Raw genomic sequence first — 16051 nt, forward strand, 5'->3', positions numbered from 1 at the left:
GTCAGGGGATCCCTAATTCCTCGTGTCGTGGAAGGGTTTGAATTCACTTTTACCCCTTATAACTTTCATTAATGTAAGTTTTCAGTATGTTATTCGTCGATTATGTTTGGCGTGCCAGTATCTACGTAGTGTGTTTTCCTCGCGAGACTGATCAAACGCCATGACGCAGTTGTTTTTCGGTTTTCTCGGTCCTCCCTTCGACACGCGGGTGTTCGTTCGTCGCCTGGTTCTTTGCGGTCGGGACTTTTGAACTATTCCGAGAAATTTGCCTGTTTTCTCGTTGTGATATGCATCTGTAGTGCGTGAATTCGCCGATGGATGAACGAATCCTGGATTATTCGTCGCGAAAACCGTGGATTTTCGATCGTCGCCTGGTTCATTGCGGTCGGGACTTATGAACTATTCCGAGAAATTCGCGTGTTTTCTCGTTGTGATATTCATCTGTAGTGCGTGAATTTGCCGTTATATGAACGAATCGTGGACAATTCGTCGCGAAAACCGTGGATTTTCGAGGATTCTTGATTCGCTCGAGTGTTTGTGTTCGTGTCTCGTGTTAGTTTTGCTCTCAGAAGACTTGGCCACCTTGCAGCTTCGTTTCAGTTTGGTTTGATTCCGGTCTGGAATCGAGGTTTGAGATATCGTACTTACTTCTGATTTAAATTCTGCCCATATATTGTGTACTTTGTCACTTTTCATTTTGCAGGTATCAAGATATTTTACCCAAATGATTTATGAACTGAGGACTTTTTTGGTCTGAAGGCATATGAGGCTTCTAATAATGCTCTACTCGAAAGTTCTGTCATGAATTTTTCCCTGAAGCTCTAAATTTTACTTTACTATTGTGTGAAGCGGAGATGAATTCCATTTGCCGTGAAAGCTTTGGTAAATTGCATAATCTTTTCAGCATTACCAGCCTCTTATGGCCTGTTACTGAAGAAGTCCTCAGTTGTTTGTTTCTCTCTCTTTTAGCTTTTTTGGCCGTCTCTTTTCTCCCTCTTCCTCCCCTATTATCCAAGTGTGTGTCTTTCTAGGTTTTATTAATACATTTTGGAACTTGACGTAGGTTGCTTAGAATTAAGCGTGGAACATCCGTGGTTTTAGGAAATTGCGCAATTATTGCACTTGAAAAGTCCTTGGATTTTGATTTTTCCAAAACCCCAGGACTCGATTTTCGTTCAGAAAAATTACGACTCAATTTAGTTATCTTTTTCAATTCTTCGTTTCTCCATGGTACCCATAGTTTTGAGGAAAAATCGTGTCTTCAAGTATCATCAGCTCCCTTACTCACCCTCATTTTTCAAATCCTGTTCATCTGCAACATTATTATGTACGCACTTTATTGGTGTTGAATTTGAGGAATCTTTCTTTCGAGTGTCACAGATTAGACACCATCCTTCATTTGAATTTACTTTAAAACATCGGGAGATTTTGGGAAACCCTGTCTTCAGTAATTTAAAATCCTCTATCTTTTATTGTGTGCTGCTTTTGGCTGATTGCACACAATGCAAGTTTGATTTAGATTTTGTACTCATGATTTCCGTATTCTGGTTAAACACCGAATCTTGTTTTCCTTTCCTTGTTTCACCGTCAATTTGACTTCATTTTGCAGTCAGGAGCTTCAATTTCATTTCGGGCTCATCTGCAAAATGTAAAATCACTCATGTGCCTACTTAGGGAAGTTAGTCTGCCGTGCCAAGGAAGAACGACGTATGAACATTCAAAAGGTGTCAAATCACCCTCCATAAAATGTTAATTTTTTCCGAAAAATATGCATATTTTTTATTTTAAATTTTCAGCTGGATTAGAGTGAACTGTGAAAGTTGTTGAGTTGTCAGAAAAATTGGAGGAAAATTATGAGTTGAATCGGTTCTTTTTAAAGGTAGCATATTCTTCATTTAAAATTGTCTGAGTCTCAGAGTGAATTGTGAACAAAGTTGTTAGAAAAATTGGAGGAAAATTATGAGTTGAATCGGTTCTTTTTTGAAAGAAGCATATTTTTCATTTAAAATTTTCAGCTGTTTTAGAGTGAATTGTGAACAGAGTTGTCAGAAAAATTGGAGGAAAATTATGAGTTGAATCGGATCTTTTTGAAGGTAGCATATTTTTCATTTAAAATGTTCTGAGTCTCAGAGTAAATTGTGAACAAAGTTGTCAGAAAAATTGAGGGAAAATTACGAGTTAAGTCGGTTATTTTTGAAGTTAGTATGGCAACGTCCAAAGACTCATACGGCATTTTTCCTAAAGCACAGCAGTAATGGTGCATACGTTGTTTCTATACCGAACTATCAATTTTAGTCCCGAACTTCCAAAGGTAGCCCCAATTCATGCTTTTCCTCTCAAATCATGCACAGAGAAAGGGTTTAGCCAGGTTCTAATCTCTGGCTAATTTTTGACAACGTGAGCGATTTCGGCTTTCTTGATTGTTCCTCGGATAAGTTTGAGAGAAAACAGCGTACAAACTGAAATGTGCTGAAAAGGGAGGAGACCACACGTACACATGACAAGCGTCGTTCAATCTTTCGACCGGACCGGATGTCAGTCGCCGGGTGCCGGGTCTCGCAGTCTAGTCGCAGGTAGAGAGATAAGGAACCTTTTTCTTTGGGCAGTCTGGCCCCGAACGATTTCAGCCAACTTCACTCTTCTGGTTTTCCCGATTTCATTTTTGCTCTTCGAATCACGCCTGCCCTCAGGCAAATTTTATCTCGCTCTCGGCTCTCCCCGTCATCGTAGCCAGATTTACTGTTATATCAGCGTTTTCCTCCATCCAAGCCCTTCTTAAACACCCTCATTTATTGTGGCTAATCTGTACCTTCCCCGGGCGGTGGCGATTCATTTCAATCCCGATGGTTCTTCGCTCGTCCCCCCCCCCCCCCCTTCTCTACCATCTTATTGTTACGTATGATATTCATGGTAGATCAATCGAATTGAGATTTTGCACGCAAATGTTTAATTGCCTCATCTAAAAGTGCTTACTTATTTCGCATTACCTCTTCAAATTTTTTTCTGACATGGGAAATAGTATATGAAAATATATATTTTAAAGTGAGAAGATGCACCGCCCAGTGACTTCATATGACAGCATTTCCCATTTAAACACATGTATTTTAGCAGATTAGATAATTTCGTCGTATGTATTCTAATAATAGTCCAATTTATGAACAAATGGTACACTTGTGCTCAGTTCACTCCGTGTTTCCACCTGAACAAGAAATTCATCCAACAGACACCTAAAAACCTTCCATCACAAGTTCCTCCGATAGGTCTGCCTATTTTTCTATTTGTTTTTGAGTAACGGTAGGCGAGGATGCTGAATCTTCGAAGCTCTCGTATTTACACCCGCCCGCCGGCTTTCCAAAGAATGTCCCTCCAATTTCAGCAGTGAGGACGTTTTCCCTCTTGCCGCCTCTGATTTTCGACTTTTGGCCCATAAAAATTGTTCCCCCCGCCTCATTTTTAGGAGCGTTTCTACATTTTCACGCACCCATGTAGATTACTTTCAGGTCAGGTATCTTGAATTTGCAAAATCCCTCAGCGATTGTAGGGATGTTTTTTCACACACTTGTTTCACCTCATCGTGATTCTTCGCATTTCTCACTCCCTTCCTACTGATCTTTTTTCTGAACGCCTTGTAATTTTTTAGGTACCTACCTCAACCGCTCCGAGTGTTTGGATGGTCTCCGCGACACCCTTTGCACTTGTAACCTCCCTCTAATCAATTTTTTTTCTTTTTTCCCCTTTTTTTGTTTTCTTTTCTTTTTTGTTCTCCTTTCTTTTTTTGTTTTCTCTCTTCTTCTTTTCCTTTTTCTTCTTTTACCCTTTTCTTCTTTTTTCCCTTTTTTTCTTTTTTCTCTTTTCTTCCATCTTCTCTTTTCTTCTTTTTCCCCTCTTCTTATTTTTTCTCTCTTCTTTTTTTCTCTTCTTTTTTCTCTCTTCTTCTTTCTTCTCTCTTCTTCTTTCTTCTCTCTTCTTTCTTCTCTCTTCTTTTTTTTCTCTTCTTTATTCTTTTCTTTTTTCTCTCTCCTTATTTCTCTCTTCTTTTTTTCTCTCTTCTTCTTTTTTCTCTCTTCTTTATTTCTCTCTCTTTCTTTTTTCTCTCTTCTTCTTTCTTCTCTCTTCTTCTTTTTCTCTTCCCTTCTTTTTCCTTTATTTCTTTCTTTTTCTCTTTGCATGTTGCATGGTTGTGTTGCATGTTGTATGGTGGTGTTGCATGTTGCATGGTGATGTTGCATGTTGCATGGTGGTGATGGTGGGAACCGAGTCGAAGGTGCATCTCCACTGTTCATCCGACTGTCAGACGGATGGTCCGCCAAGCAATCCGCCGGGCGCTTTGTCACCTGACGGAGCGCCCGGGGGGCTGTTTGACGTACTCACCATCTGGGGGTCGGACGAACCGTGTGGACGCACCTTCGACTCCAAGGCTCTCGTTACACGGACAAACAGCGAGCAGATCCCCGTCCAAGTGGAGGTCACCAACGTTCATCGATACTCATCGATGAGCATTGATGAGCTCCACCTGAACGGGGATCCGTTGGCGATTTTGTCCCTGTAACGAGGGCCTCGGGTGGCCATGCTTGTGGTGGTGCAGAAGCCCGAGGGTTTCGGGGGCACCGTCCATTGGGGGCAGCGCCAGCAGGTCTGGGCGGGTCTGCTGATGGGATCCTCGCCGGAGCTGCACGAGCGGCGGTCGTCGTTGGACGCCTCGGCCGCGAGAGGCAAGTCGCGACGAAAACAACTCGGGTTCCCGGGAACCCGGGTTCAGCGGAACCATTTCGAGGCCTTGTAAGATTCACCTCAAGGCCTTAATAAAAGGTACGGCAATGGACCACTAGACAAGGTGCAAATTTCAGTATTTTGATACATGTTTCTTAACCAAAATTTCACGTAGAGCACGATGCGCACAACGAAAATTACCGAAATCACATCCTTACGAAGGTATTCAATAATTCTTGATGCGTGAATTCAAACCACCCGCTCATGAAAACTCAATGCTCGACGTGATTCACATCGCGCGCTAAACGTTATCATGACAGTCTTTGCAATATAAAAATCTGGCAACCTCAATCTGGACGCTTTGGCTCAGCCATAGCAAATTGCTAATAGTTTGAACAACACACGGTGGGAAATGAACATTGCTCGATTGAGAAGCTTGCTGAAACCGTTGAAGTGCGCGATTTGACTCAAGTAGAGTTTTGAGTTTCTTGCGAGCGGGCAGTTCAAATTCCTCGTAATCAATGTGAAATAAAAATGTAAATATCTTCGTTAGGAGTTGGTTTCAGTAATTTTCGTTGTGTGAATCGTGTTTTACGTGAAATTCTATTAAGAAACATGTATCAGAATGCTTAAATTCGTACCTTGTCTAGTGGTCCATTAAGACGCGGAATCGGACGCAAGGGCAGGGGCGTAGCTAGGAAATTTCTCTGGGTGGGGGGGGGGGGGGGCATGGGACTCCCTCTCGTGGTGAAGAGAGCGGGGGGGGTTGAGGAATGGAGGATTCCGTTTTTCTGGGGGGGGGGGGGGCAGGCCCCCCTAGGACCCCCCCTAGCTACGCCCATGCACAAGGGAAATCTGCTACACGCGTTTCAATGGGACCGGCAACTAAAGGAGCGGAGCGACGCCGCGGCGTCACGGCGCACACTGTGGTATTTGACCGAAAAACCTGGCCAAAACCTCATTTTTAAATTTTTACTTTCTCGCTCCCCTAGGGTAGAGAGGAAGTATTGTCATCCTCCAAGAAAAAAAAGAAAAAAAAGTTGAAATTTCATCATTTCTAGACGTTTTAAGGTCCCAGGAGTCAAAATAACCATACTTGAAAAAATGTGTGTCCGTCCGTCCGACGTCCCCCAAATCTGTCTACAGCGATATCTCAGAATCTATCTGTTCGATTTCATTCAAAATTCTCACAGAACACCATATTTATGGTCTCCTTATGCACGTCCAACGATTTTGGGGTACGCTAAAATTTGGGGGGGCTAGGGTCAAATTGGGTTAAAGGTCCATTTTCAGCAAAATCACACGGAAAGCTCATTTTGAGAGACCGTACATTTTGAAAAATGCCTTTAATTCTTTAAAAGTGGGCATCAAGCACATCACCTGGGTCATTAATTTAAGTTCCTAAAAGATCTTTGGACTAAACTCAAAATTCAAGGGATTACGAGGCCCAAAAGTAGGGCACTTTGCTCCGCGACATCACACAAACAACTCATTTTCCAAGACTGTAAATTTGAAAAAAAATGCCTTTCATTTCTTCGAATGTAGGCATAAGAGCACCACCTGGTTCAATAATGTAAGTTCCTATGAGGTCTTTGGACTAAACTAAAAATTGAAGGGTTACGCGTCATATAGCGAGGAGAGCACTTCGGTCACACGGAGAGCTCATGGACTGTAGATTTTGAAAAAATGCCTTTAATTCTTTGAAAGTTGGTTCAAAAGCACCATCTGAGTCATTAATTTAAGTTCCTAAAGGATTCTTGGACTAATCTCATAATTGCAGAGGGGCCGATAGGAGACGCTCAATTCTCTGATAAATGAGTCGGAACGCTTCTAGATAATAGCAGCAAACGCTTTGAGTCAGGTGAAACCTAGGAATTCAAATGCATTATATAATGCATCATATACTATTTCCAAAATTACTCCGTAGGTATACACAAAGCAAAATTAGACAACTAATTAGGTACATACTCACATTACAAAGGTACTATGAATCATCAAGCTAACGCCAAGAACTGACACTTAGATCTTTATTAAAAACTAATATGTTTGTTGTTAATGAATTTAGAATCCCGGCAGATTCCATCTTTCGCGGTTCCTTTTTACGAGGTACTAAGCACAAATATAATATAATAATACGGCACAAATATGACTGATTTAATTCTTGTTACTTAATAAAGGAGGTTATAAATTGTTAGAACCGTTTGTCGACAGCAGCAAGGAGATGGCGCTCTCAGCGCTCTCTATTGTTTTCGCTTTGAATTACAGGGATACGCGGTAAGGAGATGGCGCTCCTGGCGGGCGTGTGGTGAACCTTCCAGCAGGTAAATTCGCCCGCCAAATTTAAAATTTGGGAGATGCTAAGCGAAAACCGTTTAGTTTTAAGACTATTTGAACATCGAATAGTCATTCTACCCATTCAAGTAGATATTTGATGGCTTTTGACCGTGCTTAAGGAGAGATTATAATATAAAATCGTATCTGAAGTATGATGTCAATGAATCTAATGGATCCTAATGAATCGTAGAAAAGCTAAGATTTTTACGGATCGCCATCTTTGACAGGAGACTTTGTTAATCAATTACATATTTAATTGAAGATGCCTCATAAAATCAACAAGTCGAGTCCGAATATATGAATTCATCACATATCGCGAAGACATTTACAATAAAGTTCAGTGGTTTGAATAAAAATTTCATAACTATTATCCTGTGATCAAAATTCCAATCTAACTTTATGATTTTGTAAAATTGGCAGTATTTTTCTAAATATTCCAGTAAAAGTGTCTATGCCGGCGCGAAGCGCCGGCTCGAGCGAGAAAGTCCCGTGCGGTCCCCGCACCAATCCGCTAAGCGGATGGGGGGGCGAAGCCCCCCAAATGCCGGCGCGTAGCGCCGGTACGCGGCGCTGCGCCGCGTATAAATTGGCCGGAGGCCAATTTTTTCTTATTGGAAAACCAATGTGATATTCGAAATCTACACTGTTTTTTACCCTGGTAGACATGTATATACCATTTTTCGAGTGGCTCAATTTCCCGCGAAGAGACCACGAAGTTACCTAATTCTCAGCGATTATTTTGATATGTTTTGGCGCGCTACTTGTCGATCAGTTTACTTCAACTGTGCGGCCATAAAAGGGAACTTGGGGGATGTGCAACACATTCTTAGGGGTATATTCTACACAACTAGCCACAGTATTTTCGAAATTTCCTTTTTTAGTGATTTTCACAGGAGGTTGAAAAGTGATGTAAAAGTAAACGTTTTTTTCGAAATTCAGAGTCCAATTTCTTTTTGCGCTCAACTGCGCTCAACTGCGCTCAAGCGGTTTAAGGCGGAATGTTATAGTCCAAAGTGGGTATTTTCAGGATTCAGGTGTGACAGACTGAGGAAAACTGAGGAAATTGAAATTTTTGACTTTAAAGATGGACTTTTGAGCGATTTCCACAAACATGAATGGGAAAAATTATGTCGATACTAACGACTGAAATTGTATTTTTCCAACAGCTCTGACCCATTAAGTACCAAATTGGGTGATATTTGGTCACGCAACCTGTTTCTCTGGCCCCTACGCCCTCGAAAGAGGGATAGAAAAAATAATTTGAAAGCGGATGGGAGGGTCACTTTAAAGTCTTGCAAAAGTGTTTAATCCGTTATCTAACAATCTCTTCGTGCATTATCCTTGAGTATAGACATATTTATGCCATGTTTTACTTTTACAGACTTTGAGTCCATGCGGCCGCGGGGTGGGGCTTTAAAAGTGGCCCTCTGGCACCATGAAATTACGCTGAGAGGCACATTTGAAGCCTCGTAAAAGTGAGATATGTGGTTTTGTTACGAATTTCGCAGTGAAGTGCCCTCACTTTGAGATGTGGACCATGGGTTAGGAAGGAACCCATCAAAATGAATCATTTTCACAGGTGCTTTCTGCCCTTACAATCGTTCTTATTATGATAAAACTAATTTTCATCTTAAAATTTAACCTCAAATCATCATCAGGTCCCGGCACTTTCATACAAGCACTAATTTTGATTCAAAACTGTCAAAAATCTAATATCTAGAATGATTCATATTAATTTTTTTGAGAAATGTACAATTACTCCTCAATGTGAGAGATCGGCTGTTTCGTCAAAAATTCTGAAGTGACTTACGCTGTTTTAAAAAAAAAAAAACCATAAATGAAGTAATAGAAAGTCCTTATTTCGAAAAGTAGACCATAGGTGAAGGATAAACTCGTCTAAATACACCGCTTCAGTCAGATACTTTGCGTCTTTTTAAAGGCTTTTTGGAGGGCTTCTTGCACCCTCTTTATAAACTCTCCGCAAATTGTCATATGATGTGTTAGGTGGTTAAATTGTGCATATTATGACTTAAGAGGAAGTACTGATAGTGAAATATTTTTAAAACTCGGCGATATCTGGTGATAAATAGTTTTGGCCAGCTTTTCAGGTCCAATACCACAGTGTGCGGCGGCGCGGCGTGGCGATCTGTCGAGAACAGATCGGAGCGGAATCCTTCGGAGATTCCGCCTAGTCCGTCGAGGTTTTGAATGATTTTTCATGTCTACGTGCCGAAACGCAAATCGCGGTGGCGACACCAATGGGAAATTGCGGACCATCGTGAATTATTGGATTCATGAAAGAAAGAAATGTTTGTAGCACGATATCAACGCATGGCATTCCTACCTCGTGCCTGGTGCAAATAATACCACTTAAGTTGGTAAAAGAAACATGGCACCTCTTTTCCAGGAGATAAATCTGTAAAAACCATACGAAATAACTATTTTAGAGCTTTCCGGCACCTGAACAATTTATTTCGACGTTTCTATATCTATAGAGAAACCTAATCGACCAATTAGTTTTGAACATCATGCCTGGAAGTAAAAAAACATGCGTGTCTTTGCTTGCAATGTTGCAACTCTCTGGCTCACGTTTCATTCGTTAATTTGAAACTGTTGATAGGAGGCTTATCTTGGACTTTTTGGAAACATTTCTTTGCTCATTCAACAATACTTTTAGAAATTTAACAAATGGATATATTGGTTGGTATTTTCGTAAAAAATATTGGGGATTTTGAAACGTGGTAAGTGTTCATTGTAGCAAGGCACAACACACACTCGCGAGCTATCGTCGGATACGTATGACGAGACTTCCATCCGTGCGATACAACTATTTCGACTCCTGTGTGTTGCAGAGTATCAAGCGCATTTGAAGGCGATTCCGCTGCTTAGTTGCCGGGCACGGTGGAGCGGAAACTTACTATACTACTTTTACTCGACGCCTCGCTCGCTCGGGTCGTCCGCCGCGTCCGATTCCGCGGCGGCATTCCGCGTTTTAATTGCCGTACCTTAATTATTATACCCAGGCACCCATTATGACGATTTAGCCGATCTAGTTGTAAGTTGGTCTTTAAAAAGTGTCATTATGCTTCAATAACTTTTCACTACTCAGGTATAAGCTAAGTAGGTATGTGAGGAGAAAAAATGTGACAATGCGAATCTACCAAACGTTGCAATTTAAGTTACCATTTTAGTAATCATTTCTATGAATTCACTTTGAATTATTTGTCCAGATTCCCTTCTTTTACTTGAGATTTATTTTTTATTTGCCGTGAACTGAGAATGAACTCAAATTTATTTCGTGGTTATTTGCCGGAAACGTTTTCATGAGGAAGATATAAATCATTCTCTCATTAGGCATGATGATCCCTCTAAGTTTTGGATACAGTTGCCATGTACCCTTATCGTTGACTGCTCTTAAGTATTTGTATCCATAACAGTAACGCATCTTTAGAGCTTTAGCAATTTGCAGTTGAACCTTGCTTTCCTGCTTACCGTGCTTACTGAGCCTTAATTTGTTGCTGCTATCATCGGTGACTAATTTGAATCTGAAGCCGAATAATTTGCAGATGCTTCTTTATTCCTTCTTAACTTGAAATCTCCTCTGGATCACCTGAAGGGAAATACACAAATTACATCTACAGCCCAAAAATGCAAACCCGACCGAATTAAAACTAAATACATGGGGGAAAACGACTCTCTAAAACAGGATTCGTATTAGTATTTGTCAATTCTCATGTGTATACAAAGCGAAGTGCCAGGAGATTGCACTTTTGGCAGTGGCTCATTTTCTTCTTCAGTGTACGCCGGCCGGGTCCTGCAGACCTAGGTTTAGTGTACGCACTATTTCACGGTCGCGGTCTTTCTTTCCCGCCCTCCCCCCCCCCCCCCCCCAAGAAAAAAAATTAAATCACCCCCAGCAATTTTCACTAAAATTAAACGCGATCACAGTAAATTTCATCAAAAGTAACTGAGCGTGCTCATATTATTTCTTGTTAATATCGCACTTTAATGCTCTCTACTGAAGACTACTAAAATACAGTAAATGAGGAGAATGAAATTAGTTGGATTTTATATAGCACACTCTATATGACAAAAATTCATTTTAGTATAGAAAAAATTTCATATTTTGTATTTAAATAATCTAAGTAAGTAGCAAGTTGAGAAACGCTTAACTCTGCGAGTTAGAATAATCGTGCCAAACACAGCGGGAAACGTAGAACGCATATTAGTGCCTACGAAACCGTAGGAATACTTCACGCGTTGCTTGTACACCTTGACGCGCGCTTTAATTGTTGATTATTCAGAATTCCTCCGTGTCGTCGTGTCGTCAGACTTATTTTGCAGGATAATTTCAAGCATTTCCCGCTGAAAGATGAAAATTTATTATTTTCGATCTCTTAGCCCGACGAAAATACTCTCATAGATTTTTTTCCCCTCGGATGTCTTTAATTTTAACTTGAATAATTCAGATGAGACGAATTAGAATCCGCCATTACGCTTTCGCCGAAAATAAAGGACGGTGTTGAAAGAGTTGGTTCTGTATATACGTGAAAAAGTATCATGGAAGCATTCGGATCATGTTTGTTGCAGCAGGTATGTTACATATAAAAAATCATCAATTCTCCTTTCACATTTTTCCTCTCAATCCAAATTGTGCACCGATACTTCCCACTGTAAAGACATGAATGAATAATTTTTTCCTCAAAATTTGATTTTAAAGAAAGGAAATAAAACACAAAATCAGAATTTTAGCTGATCCTCGATGAACCTCGAAGGGATTGACATCCTAAGCATATCTTTAATGGGGTAACCCTTTACTTTCTCGCTTCTTTTTTTCGGAAATCAGAGATTTTGCAGGTCTGTCATGAGCCATGACATTCCAAGAGTGATCGCGGTTTTTTTTCCTCTCTCTTATTTTTCCAGGTGTTCGCGTTTTGCGCTTTAAGTATTTTTCTTCCGCCCTGCAGTTCTCATTTTTTGTGTCACATGTAGCTTTACTGTTCGTTAGGATCCATTCTCAAGTAATAGCTTTACTGACGCAAATGATTACTTTCTTAAAGTGATCCACTGAATCCTCATATTTTTGAAGAACTATTCTTCTAAAGAAAAGAAAAGAAAACTATAGCAATAATTTGGACTTCATTTTTCAATTTGGAACTATAAATTCTAGCCCGGTTTTAAAAACGACGTATGTGCCATTAGTTTCCCTATGCACATAAGTGTTTTTCCAGAAGAGCCAGAATTTATAGTTCCAAATTGCAAAATGCAGTCCATTTGATTATATGCTCTATACATTAATTGTTTTTTACGCAACACACATTGAAAACGAATAGCTCACCTCATTCGCAATAAGTTTTGAATTTCATTTCGATCTATTAGAGCCAACAATAAATAGATGCCAAAGTCGTAAAATCTGTATCCATTTTTCGTGTGAGAGGCACCTCGTCCAGGAGGGTCTAAGGGCGCATAGAAAGACATCCCACACATGGGGGTCTCCCCCAGTTTGTAAGAGTGGCTGAGAGGCTGTCCCGTTTTAAATTTTGGGAATTGAGACGTCCCAGAAGCCGTATTAAATCGATATTAATCAATTTCTCGATCGAAGAATCAATTAATATCCAGTTTCAAAGGTGACAGAAATGTTATGCTCCTATCTCGCAAATCCTTTCCATTTTTTAGTGCGCTAAGTATAGAATTCTAAGGGGCTAAGGTCTCCGGCTTACCCAGTTCCATCCATTTTGTGGGAATTTCCTTCGCAAACTTTTGAAATCTCTGATGATGTTTTACAGTTTTTTTAAATGGAAACTGCCCCAAGCGTCCCTTTGAAATAATCTGTGCACACGTGTGAACGAGCGAAGTAAACTCACAGAAACCTTGAATGAAAAAAAAAAATGAATTAATTTTTTCTGAAAGAAATTAAAACATGAGTGAAATCTTCGATTAAAATTCCTCATCGGTACGTTCAGTTTCTTGAGTCAAATTCTCTGATTTTATTGGAATGATCATTTGGTTTTACGCATTAACGGCTGTTGAAATAAAGAAAGTGGGCCACTGTCCACTTTCCTGTGGCAACAGGTGTCCTGTGTGCAACTTTCCGTGTTTCACTACCACTGCAGTGAAACACGACTTCGCGGTTTTGGTTCAAAATTTTTTGGACTCGGGAGTATTATTCGTATACCTATTGATGATAACACGGAAAAAACAAGACTAGTGTTGAGCACTACTGGCCGTTTAGTGGGGAGTAGTTGAGGGCTGGCGTCTAAGCGCTGTACAGCTCAACACCGGAAGGCAGTTCAGGTGGGCACTGAACATGAGTAGTGCTAATCAGATGCCGCGAGACGTAGTTGCGCTTAACAGGTGTAAATTCACCCTTGGGACTTCGGAGTTACGATAGCCTGGTGGTAACGCGCTGGTCTTCCACCGGCGCAACCCGAGTTCGATCCCAGGCGGAGGCGTTTCATATTTTACGCTCGCTCCAAAGTCACTTTAGGGCTTGACACTACTTCTTCCTTAGTGACCCAGCCTCGAGCTGTTTAGTGCCCAGCACTCCTCTGACTTGCTGGCTCCATTTGACCTAACCCTCGTTAGTGCCCAGCACTAACATGTAGGTCCCAACCCTAAGCTCGTTTTTTCCGTGAATAAGACATTTAATGATCGTTAGTATAGGGCAAACTGGTTGGCCAAAAATTTAACCGGCAATTTACATAGGTCCATCAGTGCTTGAACCGGCCCATCTTAGGCGTTTTTTGGACGGTAAAGGAGTTGAACCGGTCCTGAATTTTCCTATATATCGACCGGTCCTCTGGAATTTTTCACGGTGTTCCCGCCTGTTTTTTTATTCCCATCGTCAGTAGTGCAAATACGTTTTGATCAAAATAAAAATTCTCATTTCATATATAAATAAATGAGGCACTTCAGAATGGCTATTACAGTAAATTAGGAAAAATTAGAAATAAATTAAACGTTAATTTGTTTTTCCTCGTTGCTACTGTGTGGAAAAACTTACTAAGGAATTGCTTTCACAGCCTGGCCGAAATCGCCGCACTGCGTGCGGGCAGAGACGAAACAGGCGGTGAGGGCAGTATTTGAACGGGTTATTTTAAGGAGGCGTAACCGAATGTTCATCAATTTTTTTTCGACGGAATACCATTATTTCAGATTTTACACAGATAACGGTAGTAGTAAGATACTACGGAGCGATTCTACCAAAATTTCTCTTTAAACTTCTTTTTTTTTTAAACCTTTGAAAATCTGCTGTAACGGAAGAAAGGCGTACGTTCCGAGCCTCCTCTTCCGGCGTAGAGTACTTCTTAATGATGAATATCACGAGTAAGGACACAAATTATAATTTTAATTAAACTTTTCATCGAACTCACATGCTACTTGATACTTTCATAGTACTGCTCAAAATGGCAGTAAGTACTAATCTTTTGGAAGAAGAGCGTATTCGCCAACATTTTAAATGTTTTCAAAGCTTTCCCAATTTCTCTTCACCTGCTCGTATGCGTAGGCGGATCCAGCAGTTTGGCAACACCGGATTTCTTCCATTTAAACCTATGGAAATGTATCGACTCTTGGGTGGCCAGGTGCTCCGATAAGAATCGATTATTTAGCATTGGTTTAAATGGAGGAAATTCGGTGTTGCCAAATTGCCGGATCCGCCTCTGCTCGTATGACCTTAGTTTTATTACAGACGGTACGTAGAGCATTGTTTAATTTTTAAAGAGGAATATGAAACTCATCAAGGGAGTTGAGCTCTTCAGTTTTCTCGAAACTTGACCTTTGGCGGTTACGTCCCTCTTCAAATAACCCATTCAATCCACGCGCCATCCACCGAAAATGAAATGGTAATGTGCCTTTGGCTGTCTGGTTATTATTATCTCCCAGGAAATCTAGTCGCCAGCACCAGACTCCTGGGAGTGTTAACTGTGCGTATAGATCAACGAGCTGTATGGTTACGACGATCAGGAATCTGGTTCTGGCCAGTAGATTTCCTGGAAAGCATGTTATGCATGCGTCTGTATAATGTATAGCCAGATAGTCTGATACCCACCACTCTTTAGACCGATTTATCTGAATGTAAGAACTTAGGGATTGCTCTCATAGCCTGGCCGAAATCGCCGCACTGCGTGCGGGCGGAGACGAAACGGGCGGTGAGTGCAATACTTAATTAGGCAAGTAAATGTTAGTAGGACATTAGTCTTTTAATAAATCATAAATTATATCAGAATTTTTTTTTTTAAGGACTGCATCTCACAATCAGACTCAATCTCACCTCAGGCTGTCTGAGGATATTGTGGTGGTGTCAGTCTATTAGGTACATCGAAGTTGAAAAAAAGAATAACCAACTGGGCTTTTTCATAGTATTGCTGACAAGCAGTGAAAGCTCAATCCTCCTAGCATTCCACAATGTCTCCTATAGGTTTTCCTTCACTTCGCGCGACGACTGTTAGTGCTTAAATTGCCTACCCCTTAGGAGCTGCCAGCAGAACTTTTTAGCACTACTACAGTAGTAGGTCCCCGTTCCGTCCCTAGCGTATTTTCCTTTGATTATTCTGGGAGTTTTCTCGTGCATCACTTTATCAATAGACTTTCTAATCCCCGTTTTAAAAGTTATCTTATGTAATGAAGAAATATTTCTCATATGATCAGGAATAGCGCCGTTAAGTATTACGTAAGGCATACTTACGTAAGTAATACATTTTTACGTTGGCCGAATTTTTTACCCCCGCCCCCCTCATCTTCAAGGCACTCGTATTACAACTTATTATCCCCTCGCTTTTGTCAACATATTAGACTGGCAAGAGGACCTTTCTCTCCTCTCTTACAAATTATTCAGAAAATGTGGGGTGAAGCCTTAAATGTAGCTGAACTTTTGTTGATAACAATTTTTTTTTTTTTTTTTATTGAAAGTTTCCGCAAGGCTAAGCTTGACCCTTCTCTCCTTGTTAAGATCCAATAAGGCAAGTTTCGACCCCTTCCCCCCTAAATAGTTAGCGTCCCAATCATA

At 40.7% G+C, this 16051-nt stretch overlaps 1 protein-coding gene across 1 annotated transcript in view; it reads left to right on the forward strand.

Annotated features, from left to right (window-relative positions):
* Positions 1 to 19: 19 nt before the first annotated feature.
* The window catches only part of LOC109037253 (uncharacterized), a 335208-nt gene continuing 319176 nt past the window's right edge, over positions 20 to 16051 (forward strand). Inside the window, exon 1 of the mRNA XM_072303873.1 lies at positions 20 to 628. The gene's annotated coding sequence lies outside the window, so the exon portion shown is untranslated. The remainder of the gene's footprint in view (positions 629 to 16051) is intronic.

Source organism: Bemisia tabaci, chromosome 8 (genome assembly GCF_918797505.1).
Source record: "Bemisia tabaci chromosome 8, PGI_BMITA_v3".
Taxonomy (NCBI): domain Eukaryota; kingdom Metazoa; phylum Arthropoda; class Insecta; order Hemiptera; family Aleyrodidae; genus Bemisia; species Bemisia tabaci.